Source organism: Ambystoma mexicanum, chromosome 4q (genome assembly GCF_040938575.1).
Source record: "Ambystoma mexicanum isolate Mex_15411 chromosome 4q, UKY_AmexF1_1, whole genome shotgun sequence".
NCBI classification, from domain to species: Eukaryota; Metazoa; Chordata; class Amphibia; order Caudata; family Ambystomatidae; genus Ambystoma; species Ambystoma mexicanum.
The window spans coordinates 43,910,790-43,921,416 of NC_090928.1; the positions used below are offsets into that span (position 1 = coordinate 43,910,790).

At 50.7% G+C, this 10,627-nt stretch overlaps 1 pseudogene; it reads left to right on the forward strand.

Annotated features, from left to right (window-relative positions):
- The first annotated feature begins 9,135 nt into the window (after positions 1–9,135).
- LOC138467189 (centromere protein L pseudogene) lies at positions 9,136–10,316 on the forward strand (annotated as a pseudogene).
- Positions 10,317–10,627: the final 311 nt, after the last annotated feature.

A 10,627-nucleotide genomic window follows, 5' to 3' on the forward strand; every position in this document is an offset into this window, starting at 1 on the left:
TCAGAAGCCCCATTACCTCCCTACGCTTGGTTGGCCTCCCCAGTCCCCTCACATTCCAAGCGATAATAGTCAGTGTTCCCATGATTTTGGTTGTGAATCCCCCTCCTGCGCTCTCTCAGCTCGTGCTGCTGCCCTGTGTGCCATGTGGCTTCAAGTCTGGGCTGGACCCCCTATGAGCCCCCCCTATTTCCCCATAGCCACCCCCCTCCCCACATGACCAAGATCAGAACCATCAACAAAAAAAACAGATAACTTGTAAACCTTCCTAGAATACCTGCAATACAGGTACTCCACATAGGTCCGCCTCCCCATCAAGGGGGAGCCGAACTCCGCACTTGTGATCGGGGCGTGCGGGCCGTACCATCTCGCAGACCGGACAGGTCACTAGTGGGCCTCTGGGTTGATATAGTCATATCAACTAGCTTCCAAGTGCCCCCCCCCCCGCCCAAGTCCACTTTGTAGCGCATCCATAGTCTTCTTAGCTGTAATTCCATAGGATCAAGAGTCTGGATGGATTCCGCCACCTGCGGGGCAGAGCCGCTCAATGGTCCGGCCGGGTCCTCTACAAGTTGCTTAGCTGCCCCGTCCACCGGAGGGATACATCCTCTGCCACTGTGACTCTACTCTCTGCCACACAATTGGCCGGGTCGTGCCTCTCTCCTATCTCCAGTGGTCACGTGCTTGCTTGCCTGCCAGGGCGCCTGCCTTCCTGGGCACAAGCTTGTAGTCCAGCTGCCTTCAGCCTCCCACGCCTCTTCCGGGGTATTGCAGAATCAATGACGGTCCCATTTAATAACTTTCAGTCTTGCAGGATACAGCAGCATGTAGCGAATTTCATTTTCTCTGACGACTCACTTTATGACCTCGAAGCTCTGCCGCTGTTGCTGGACCCATCACGTGTCATCCGGAAATACCATTATTGATGTATTGGAGAATCTGATTATGCCCCCGGTCCTGGCCACCTGTAGGAGGACATTGTGATCCCGATAATTGAATATCCTGGCTACAACCAGTATATGTCTGGCTCCTGGTGCTGGTTTTTGTGCGGGGACCCTGTGAGCTTGCTCTACCATGAAGCACTTTGATAGGCCCTTTTTTCACCTAAATGTTCCGGCAGACACCTTTCCAGAAATATCTCCATGGAGTCACCTTCTGCGTTTTCGGGGAAGTTCACTATCAGCATATTATTCCTTATTGAGCGGCCTTCAGTGTCTTACGCCTGTGCGTCCAGGACCATGGGTGTCTGCAGTAGAGCGGCCACTTGCTTCTTGAGGGTCTGTACCTGTGTCTCTGTTGCTGTGATCCTCAACTCAGTTGCCTTTTGCCTCTCTGTTGACTTTTGCATGTCTACCCTAATGAGGTTCAGCTCCTCCCCTATGGTTCCGATCTTGAATTCCAGGGCCGTCCTGGAGCTCTGTACCACCTGTAGGACTTTAGCAATTCTCTCCTCTAAATTAGGTGTCTGCGGATTGTGCTGCTGGGCAGAAGTCGAGTCTCCCGGCGGCTGCGGCTGTGGGATCGTAGCTGTATATTTGTCCATCTTGGGTTGCCTGCTTTTTCCTTCCATCATGGCCTGTCCCCCTGCCTGACCGACTTGAAGCAAGCCAGTCTTGTGTTCAGGCCACTGTCACTCCGCCTGGACAGTCCCCCTCACAGCCCAACCAGTGGGAGGGAGGGGGCAACCGTCTGATGCCTGACAGGAGCTGGTTACGCCAGCTCGAGAGGTATCTTTTGCCTTGGAGTTTCAGTAGTCTCTTGTTCTTCGGGGTCAGCTCGGGCTCCTGCCACGCTCCCATCGTGCTCCGAAGGAGTGTTTGCAGGCACCTGTATGATGAGACCCTCTTACCCTGCGGTCCTCCCACTGGTTCACTACTACCAGCCCAGGATGGGCCGTGCCAAGCCCTCAGGGGCATTATTGCATTCAGTTGTTTGAATACGCCACAAGGGTTTTCTTGTTCTTCTCACTGTGGGGTCATCATCCTCGCTGCCCCACACCCCACCATGCACAGGGCCTCAATGTTGGCCCCCTTCATCTGACAAGTCCCAGGGTTGTATTGTGAATAGAATGGAGAATGGGCCGCACTCCCCCTCCCAGCTTCCTACCTTGTGATCCCCAGTCCATGTGGGCCACTGTAACACCTGGGTGTTGGTTAGATGCTGATGACTCTGTCCAGCAGCTCTGCAGCTCTTCACTGTTGTGAGTGCTGCGCTGTAAATGGTAGAAGATAGTGCTGCCAGCCCGTTTGTGGAGCCGCACCAGTGGACACTGGAGCGGGTCAGCTGGATGGACGGGGGCCCTGCTCCCATCCCCTGGGTAACTGCGGAATGCTTGTTCCTAAGCAGCCAGGTCAGTGCTCTTCTATGCTTCCCCGTGGGAGTCGCCGCACAGTTGCAGGGTTCCCCATTCCCTAGCCTGCAAGGGAACCCTGCCTCCTCCTCTTCTCGGGCACTTGGCGTCTCAGCTTTCACCACCCTCGAGGCCGCCTTACTGGGTAATCCTCCCTGGCACAAAGGGATCACTATGCTGTACCAGCCTTGCTGAGTGCCCGCCAATACAAGCAGACGCTGGTCTCAAAAGGCCCACAGCTCTGCTGTATGGTCATCGTTTGTGCCGCTGTCTCTGCAACTGGGCAGCTACGGGGTGTCTGCGTGAGTCAGGACAGCTCTGTTCACCGTCTAGAGCCAGGGTGCCCTGCACCTGACCCGACTCCAGCAGTGATACTGTCAACGCTGTGCGGTGGCCATCTTGGGACTCCAGCGGCATTCTGCTTGCCTTTTCAGTTTCTGCAGGGTTCTACGGAAAATCCCTCTTTCTGCCAGAGATTCGATGCAGCACCCGATGCGGCACTCTTTGCCCTGCTCGGAGCTGGCTTTTGATCCGACGGATGCCTTTGCAACCAGGATAAATTGTAGGATGTAGGGGCAGCGGCAGAAGCTTTGCTGATCCTGCTCTACATCAGTCGCCCGCCGGCCACACCCCCGTGGAAAGTTTCTCTTTAATAAAACCCATCTGCTTGTTTGAGATTACCAGCCCCAGATATCTGAGTTGGATTACCTCCTCGATTTTATAGTTATTTACATACTACTTGACATTTTTAAACTTCAAATCCCTCTTAAAAGGGATAATCGTTGATTTTCTAGGTTAGTTAGTTAGTTAGTTAATTATGTACTCCATAGAACCCAGAGGCTTAAGGGCGCAACAAACACAACAATTCACAACCGACCCAGCAAGCAAGAATTCTACATGGGAGAAAAAAGAAAAAAGAGGAGGCCAAATCTTCTTATTTAAATAACATCTTAATATTCTTCCTGAAAATTGCCACAGAATTAATATCTCTGAGGTCCGGAGGATTGGCATTCCATATCTTAGGTGCCGCCATAAAGAAGGCACTTTTCATAACCTGAGTGAGATTGCACATTGAACTTTTTAGCTGGTTGTTGTTATTAGATCTCAATGCCCTAACATTAGATTTAGGAGTCAGAGCCTCTGCTAGGTATGAATGGTCAGTGCCCTTGACACATCTGTGTGTTATGACAAGCAGCCTAAACTGAATCCTTGCTTCAATCGGTAACCATTGCAGGTTACGTCTGGCCTCTGATATAGGATCTCTCTTCTTAAGACGAACAATAATCCTAACCATACTGTTCTGCTAGGTTTGGAGCCGTGCAATATCAGACTTAGCAGTTCCTACCAGAAGGCTACTACTGTAGTCAATGTTCGACCCTACTAAGGTCCTAGCCACCGTTTCACAATTAACTTGCGAGATATAGGGACGCAATTGGGCTAACAGTTTAATGCAATATGCTGTTGAGGAAACTAGGCTATTTACTTGTGCCCTTATATCCAGATTTTGATCTAGAACAATGCCCAATGTCTTCACCTTCTTCTTGGTTGTAATATTACATTACAGCCAGCCACTCTGAACTGACTATGCTCTCGGTCCAGCTTCTTGATTTTAGTATTCGTGCCTATCACCATCAACTCAGTCTTTTCTTTATTGAGCACAAAGCCATTTTCCGTCATCCAGTTTTGAAAGATATCATATACCCTGTTGGTGTTTTTTTCATCCACCTCATGAAGTCCTGACAATGGCATGGCACACTGAGTGTCATATGCATAGTTCGTAAAACCTATGTTATAAAAACAGAACTGTAAAAATATTGTATAGCAAGGGAGATAGGCAGACCTGACTGGCAGCAAGATAGAGAACAGCCAGACTGGCACAAGGAAAGCAAGGAAGAAGACGCAGGCAGCCGGAGACAAGGGGGAGAGTCAGGAGCTGCAGAACCGCAAGGAGAAGAAGGACGCTGAGCGCTGCAGTTGGAAAGGAGCTCTGCTCAGCTACCCGAAGAGACCATAGCCAGCATGAGGATTCCCGAAGGAAGGGAATGGGTCGGACCGGTAGCCGAGGCATTGATGAAGCTGGTGAAGCTGAAAACCCACACAAACCCATCCCAAAGAGCACAAGGGGATACCATAGCATTGAGGGAGGCGGAGAAGCTGAAAATCCACCCAACCATATCCCGAAGAGCAAAAAGGGATACTAATAATACTGTGTTTGATTCAAACTTTATAAACAGCGCAAACACATTGAGAGAAGCCCAAGAGGATATACAAAGCATTGACTTTAACACTAACTTTGTAAGCAATGCCTATAGATCCCGGAAAGCCCAAGGGGATATAAAAGGCAGAGTGTTCAATATGACCTTTGTAAACTATGGCAATACATCCGGAGAGCACAGGGGGATGAAAGCCGCACATTACAGATTGCTGGGAACTTTGTTAAACAGCTAAATGTATCCCAAAGATCACAGAGGGATACCAGAGTGTATGCAAGTGGATGACAATAACAGGAGGATATCTGTGTGGGACAGGACCTGGCACGAGAGTACAATGTCTACTCAAGTGGACATTATTTGATGGAGGGGAAAAGAAAAAATCCCACAGAAGCAGAAGAACAGTGCCTGGGACCCAAATGGAAGTGGGCAAAGCCCAGTAGCAGGATATACAAAGCAGAGAAGTCATCAGAAGCAAAGATAGTTACACGAAGAAAAGACATTGAGAAAGCAAGCATCTTGTGGAATGCAAAGGCTGGGAAGTCAAATCTGGCAGGGTAATGAACCAGACTTGACAGACCGTTAAGGAAGTAGACGGTCAGGTCTGGCAGGTTAGCGAACCAGGCCTGATAGAAAGCTGGAAGGAGACATTTATGTGCAACGGAAGCCTTGTGGCCTTGCAAATACTCTGACCAGGGGAAGGGAGTCATTTCCCCTGGTACTGCACAGAGATCTTTGTTTTGGAACTTTGAAGTTTTGCTTTAGTTAAACATGAAACTTTATATTGGCCTTTTTTAGGAGAACCGAAACCTGGAGAAGGGAGCCACTCTCACAGGTGAGATTCCCACGTAAAGTTGGGCATTGTCCAGAGGAAGGGAGTCATTCCTATGGACCAGGAAGTTTGAGAAATACATGGGGAAGGGCGCCATCCCTGAGGAGTTGTGAACATTGTGAAAACCGTCCAGAGGAAAGGAGTCATTCCTCTGGGCCAAGAAGATCATTCTTTTTTTCCTTACTTGATTGAGAGTGTAAGGGACAGAAATAGGATCAGACATAGGACAGTGGACATTTTGCTTTGCTGACATCCTGGCCCAGGGCCCGTGCTGCGAATCTGGACGGGGTGCCTGGTGCCCGCCTGATCGAGGCGGCCGTGTGGAGGAGAACAGTGGTGGCCGCGAAGATAGAGCTGCGGCATCGGCCGTGTGGAGAGGGAGCCGCGGTTGCCGAAAACAGGAGTGGGCCAGGCCTAGGTGAGCCTGGGCCTGCAGCAGAGTTGGTGAGATACAGATGGTCCTCGCGCACCAGATCACTATGCTATACTGCTGTGTGAGGGAGCCGGGCGCAGTGGACAGCTGGTGCATGCATGCAGTGACCGGGCCACGGCAGTGATAAATAAAAGCATTTTGCTCGCAGCAGGAAAAAAGAGTGGGTGTTCCCCATGAAGTTCAGGCTGCGGCAGTGAGGACACAATAGCCGTTGGAGCCGCGGCATGAAGAAGGTGGGCGGGACCCACGAAAACTGGGCCTGCAGTGACTGAAAACGGTGACAGTGAAACTGGTGGTGGTCCTGGGAGGAAGGGGCGTGCCCCCATTGAGACCCGGGCCTCCCCAATAGAGAGAATACAACTTTTCAGGCTGCAACAAAAGAACGCCAGGCCTGCAACGGCCCGTAACAAGGACAGCCATGAAAAGGGGGCATGGTCTACTATCACCTGGGCCCGAGAGCCTGAGAGGAGGGGACAGCACTGCCAGATCCCTGCCTGCGGACTCCATCATCACGGAAGGACCATCAAGTAGGAAGTGCCTCCGGGAATCATGTGTGGCTCCCCGTCTTTCACTGAGGAACCTGGATGGGTAGCGGCTCCATAAGGAGTGCTTGTGCGCCCTCAGTGCCTTCCAGATTGGCTAGTCAAGCCAGGGGCCCATCAACAGAGAGCGCAAACTGTGGTACGCCCAGTAACCATCATGGGGGATGAGGAGAATGAAGTGGTGTGTCAACAAGGTGGTCAGCTGGCGCCCCTGTATCCCTTCGACGTGGTGGGTGCACCTGCCAGTCTAGGACCCCGGTGGATGTCATGGGTAGAAAACCTGGAACTGTATTTTGAGGCATTGGAAATTAAGGACAGTGCGAAATGTGCAATCCTCCGAGACACAGCCGGCCCGGCAGTCCAGGGGCTGTTTAAGACCTTGTGACCCAGAGACCAGTCATATGGCACAGCCATTGCAGCACTGAACGAGTACTTCAGGCCCATAGTCAACTGGGACTATGAACGGTACAGGATGAGGTGTGCGAGGGAAGAGGAAGGGGAGAGCCTCGATGCGTTTCATGGAAAGCTGTGTGGCATTGTGTTGTACTGCGCTCTGGGTAACTTTGAGGAGGACAAGATCAGGGCACAGATCATCTATGGCTGTAGCTCATCTAAGCTGCGGAAACAAGTCCTCAGGGACCCAGCGCTAACCCTTGTTCGAATACTAGAACTCGGTCGCACCCAAGAGTTGGAGGAGGTGCGTGCTCGGCCATAGACCTCTCCAGGCAACAGCTCAAGCTGGAAGCCCCCATGCAATGGGTCAATTTGGAGGAGGCCGTCAGCAAGTGGCAAGGAGGTAGGCCAACAAGAAGAGGGGATTGGCCACGGAGAGACCATGGTGCCACCATATGCCATCAGTGTGGGTGGGACCTCCCGCATGCGCAGGAGTGCCTGGCCAAAGGATACATCTGTGGGAGGTGCGGAAAGGTGGATCACTTTGCACAGGTGTGCGCAGCCCCAATGCCGGCCAGCATGGTGGGGCCATCGGCAGGAAGTGTGTCAAAGGAGGGCGCAGGGAGGAAGCCCCCTGGAATGGCAGCGGTCCAGGTGGCCGAAGAGCAAAGGAGGGTACTGTATGACTATGGCGAGGAAGAAGATGAGGCAAATGAGTTCTTTTTGTCCTGCAGCAGCGCAGGCAGCCAGTTTGGTCCAGGCATTTTCTGATCCCCAGCGCCCGCCAACGGGCCCCCGTGCGGACTGGAATGCACCCATTGTTTGCAGTGTGTTCGTCAGAGTGCTGTGCGGACTGGATTACACCACAGTAGTAGGCCCATCTTCAGGGTCGTAGTCTTATGTGTGCTGTGTTGTGAGGGATGTGGTGTGTGGCCCGTTTAACTGTGGGCCCGTTGCCCCTTTAAGAAAGAGCGTCATGACTCTGCTCAATAAAGGGGGCTCTGCTGGCACGTGAAAGGCAGTGCAGAAGAGCCCCAGGAAGTGTCAACTCGTGTCTGCGTCTTTTATTGTCCTTGGTGCTGCCGTGTGATCACGGCCTACTCCTGCAGCCTGGCCTGCGTGCCCCCAGAGCCTGGGCTGCATATCCTGGGTACCCCTGGCTGTGGGAAACTGTCTGGTGATCCGGACATTGCCGTTCATCCGCTGAGTACCCGCAGCATTGTTGGTGCATCGTGTGCTCCCGACACGTGGTAGAAAATGCACAAAGTTTTCTTCAGTTTTTGAGGGACATGATTTTTCGCATTTATAGGGAGTGCTATCAAGCGTTTAAGAAGACAAGACTAATGCCATCTGTTTTTTGGTGCTCGTGTTTTTGTGCACTGCACAAAAAACGGAAAATGTTAAAATAAATGCTTCCTATTGAAACATACTTACCAAACCTACTGATTTAGGGAGTAGGCTACTGCTTTTTAAGCAGTCCTACCGCCCACAGATTTGGGTGACAGATGCTACTTCTTTTTACTGGGGCAGGTAATTTGTGTGACTCTAAGGCAGGCTGCTTGAGACCGGCCCAGGCAAAGCATGCAACACATTTGTTTGTCTGTGCGGCGGGCGCGGGTAAGTGATTACTTTCGAGTGATGGGCTCAGACCAATCCAGTGACCTGACAGCTACATAACTTTACCCTGCACTCTGGCCAGGACAGGCCTTGGGTAAACCGCCATTGAAGGAAAGTGGCAGAAAGTACCACCATCACACAGCACCTACATATAAGAATGAGGAGGGTATCAATCTCCATGTTGTTCAGTTATTCATCTTGCACTGCATGTATAATTATGTATTGCCCAGGCTGCTGCTACAGAGCAGTGGCAAATGTTGCCTACCATCTCTGTGTGACTACCTTCTGTGAAAATGAATGTGGTGTTAAATTAACATTCACAATTATACACTTTAAACATGTCAGCATCTTTCCATGTTGTGCTGTTTGATGGCATTTGTATTTTAGAATACTCCAGTGGTGCCAACAATGTATGTTTTGTATTTTTCTGTGATGTAATTGTTATGAGAAGCATTATTTTTGAAACTTGAAAAATACTACATCTTTTTAGCCACAGAATACTGTCAAGTATGCTGGAATATTACGAATTGCCCAACGTATGCATTCAGGACCAGCTGCGGTTTTTTAAAGCAAATAAAATAAATAAAATTGAAATGACATGCCAGTCAAGATGATTTATTCTGAGCTTCAGCCCAGTGAAGAGCTTCTTCACTTGCATATTGTGCTCTTCGACTTCTCGCGAGTGCACAGAAGGACGTCGTGCGTAGTCCTCGTTTGGCCTGGGGAGCTGAGCAGCCTTTCCCTTTCTGGTGTATGCAACGATGTCTGCAGCCGGCAGTAGGAAAAGAAAGGGCGACGTGGACAGAGAGGCCATGGAGACCCAGCCGCCAACTCCCGAATGTGTGGGTTTTGTCCCTTTAGCCACACCCACCCCTGTAAGTGAAGTCTGTTCTTCCACTGGCACTAGTCGTGTGCGCCACCGGGGTTCAACCTCAACTTGGAGGCATCCGCCTTTCTGTCGGCCACCCTCAAATAGAAGAATACCGCAGTGCAGCCAACTTGAGGAAAGTGTTGATCCTCAAAAAATAGCCTCTCTGATGTGCAAGCAGTGGAAACTGCACAGTGTAACTCCATTGTACAGATTCTCCCACAGGCTTCTCAATGATTACTCACGAGATCTGGCAGTGTTCATTGCAGCAGAGAAGCAAAAAGGCACAGCCGGGGATACGAAAGTAGAACTTGATGTTGAAGTGAGTGTAACCACACTTTTGGGGTTCAAAGGCCGCGAACGTGACCCAGGAGCAATCCTAATTGAGCTTTCGCCCAAATCACAATGTGGCGCTTCAACCTCAGAAGCCAAGAAGGTTTTATGGTCCGGCTGGTTCTGCTGTACATTTGGAGAACCTGCGTTACTGGACTCCTTACCAGACATGTTCACCTGCCTGCCTTTGTTTTCGGCGAATGGCAACACGGCTTTCACTGCAGTAGTTGGGAGCTGGTTCCAAAAGACCTTTGGCTGCTGCATTAGTGACTGTGCCATCAGCTCACGTGACCTCTCGTGGATGGCTGCCATGTGGACTGGCTATGACGTACAGGGGGGCCAACAGATGTCCACGGAACTCAACTTTTCTGTACCGATCCAGCCCCATAGCCTTGATATATCCTATGCCATCCATCCAGAGGACGCCCGAGCCTTGTGGAATGATATTCACAAGAACGCAGACGAGGTCACTGAGAAAGAGGTGGATTTGTTCTTGAAATGTCTGTATTCTCACTTCTTCCATCACTTCAAGATCCATCTGTCTGCCACGAAGCTGGTGCAAGTCTCCACGTCTGTGGCGTCAGCTGACTGTGATGGCAAAGTTAAGTTCCGGTGCAGCGACCATCTTACCCAGGTGTTGGCATTACTGACCGAGCTGGCCATAAATCAAATACAGTTTTAGGCTGCGCCACAATGGTCCTTTCTGCGCAGTACTGGAGTGAAGATCGGAACAGTTCTTCACACTTGTTTGGCCCGTCGGTTCAGTCTTTGGTGTGAATTGTGTGCTGTTTACTTGTTTGTCACGAGAGTCAATTATGTTTACAAGCTGCTCCCAAATGTCACCCAGTTCACAGTTTCCAGTTTCAGCTTCTTGCTGATTTGCTTTCTGAGCGCTGATTGACTTGGTGGTTGTCAAATGTGCTCTATTGAAGATTTCAATCTTAAATCGAAGGGCCTGCACTAGATGTCTGTGATCCGAGGGTGTACAGTATTTTCACTCATTTTCCCTACAAGATTCCGATCTGTTCATCATGGCGCTTGGATTGTTCTAG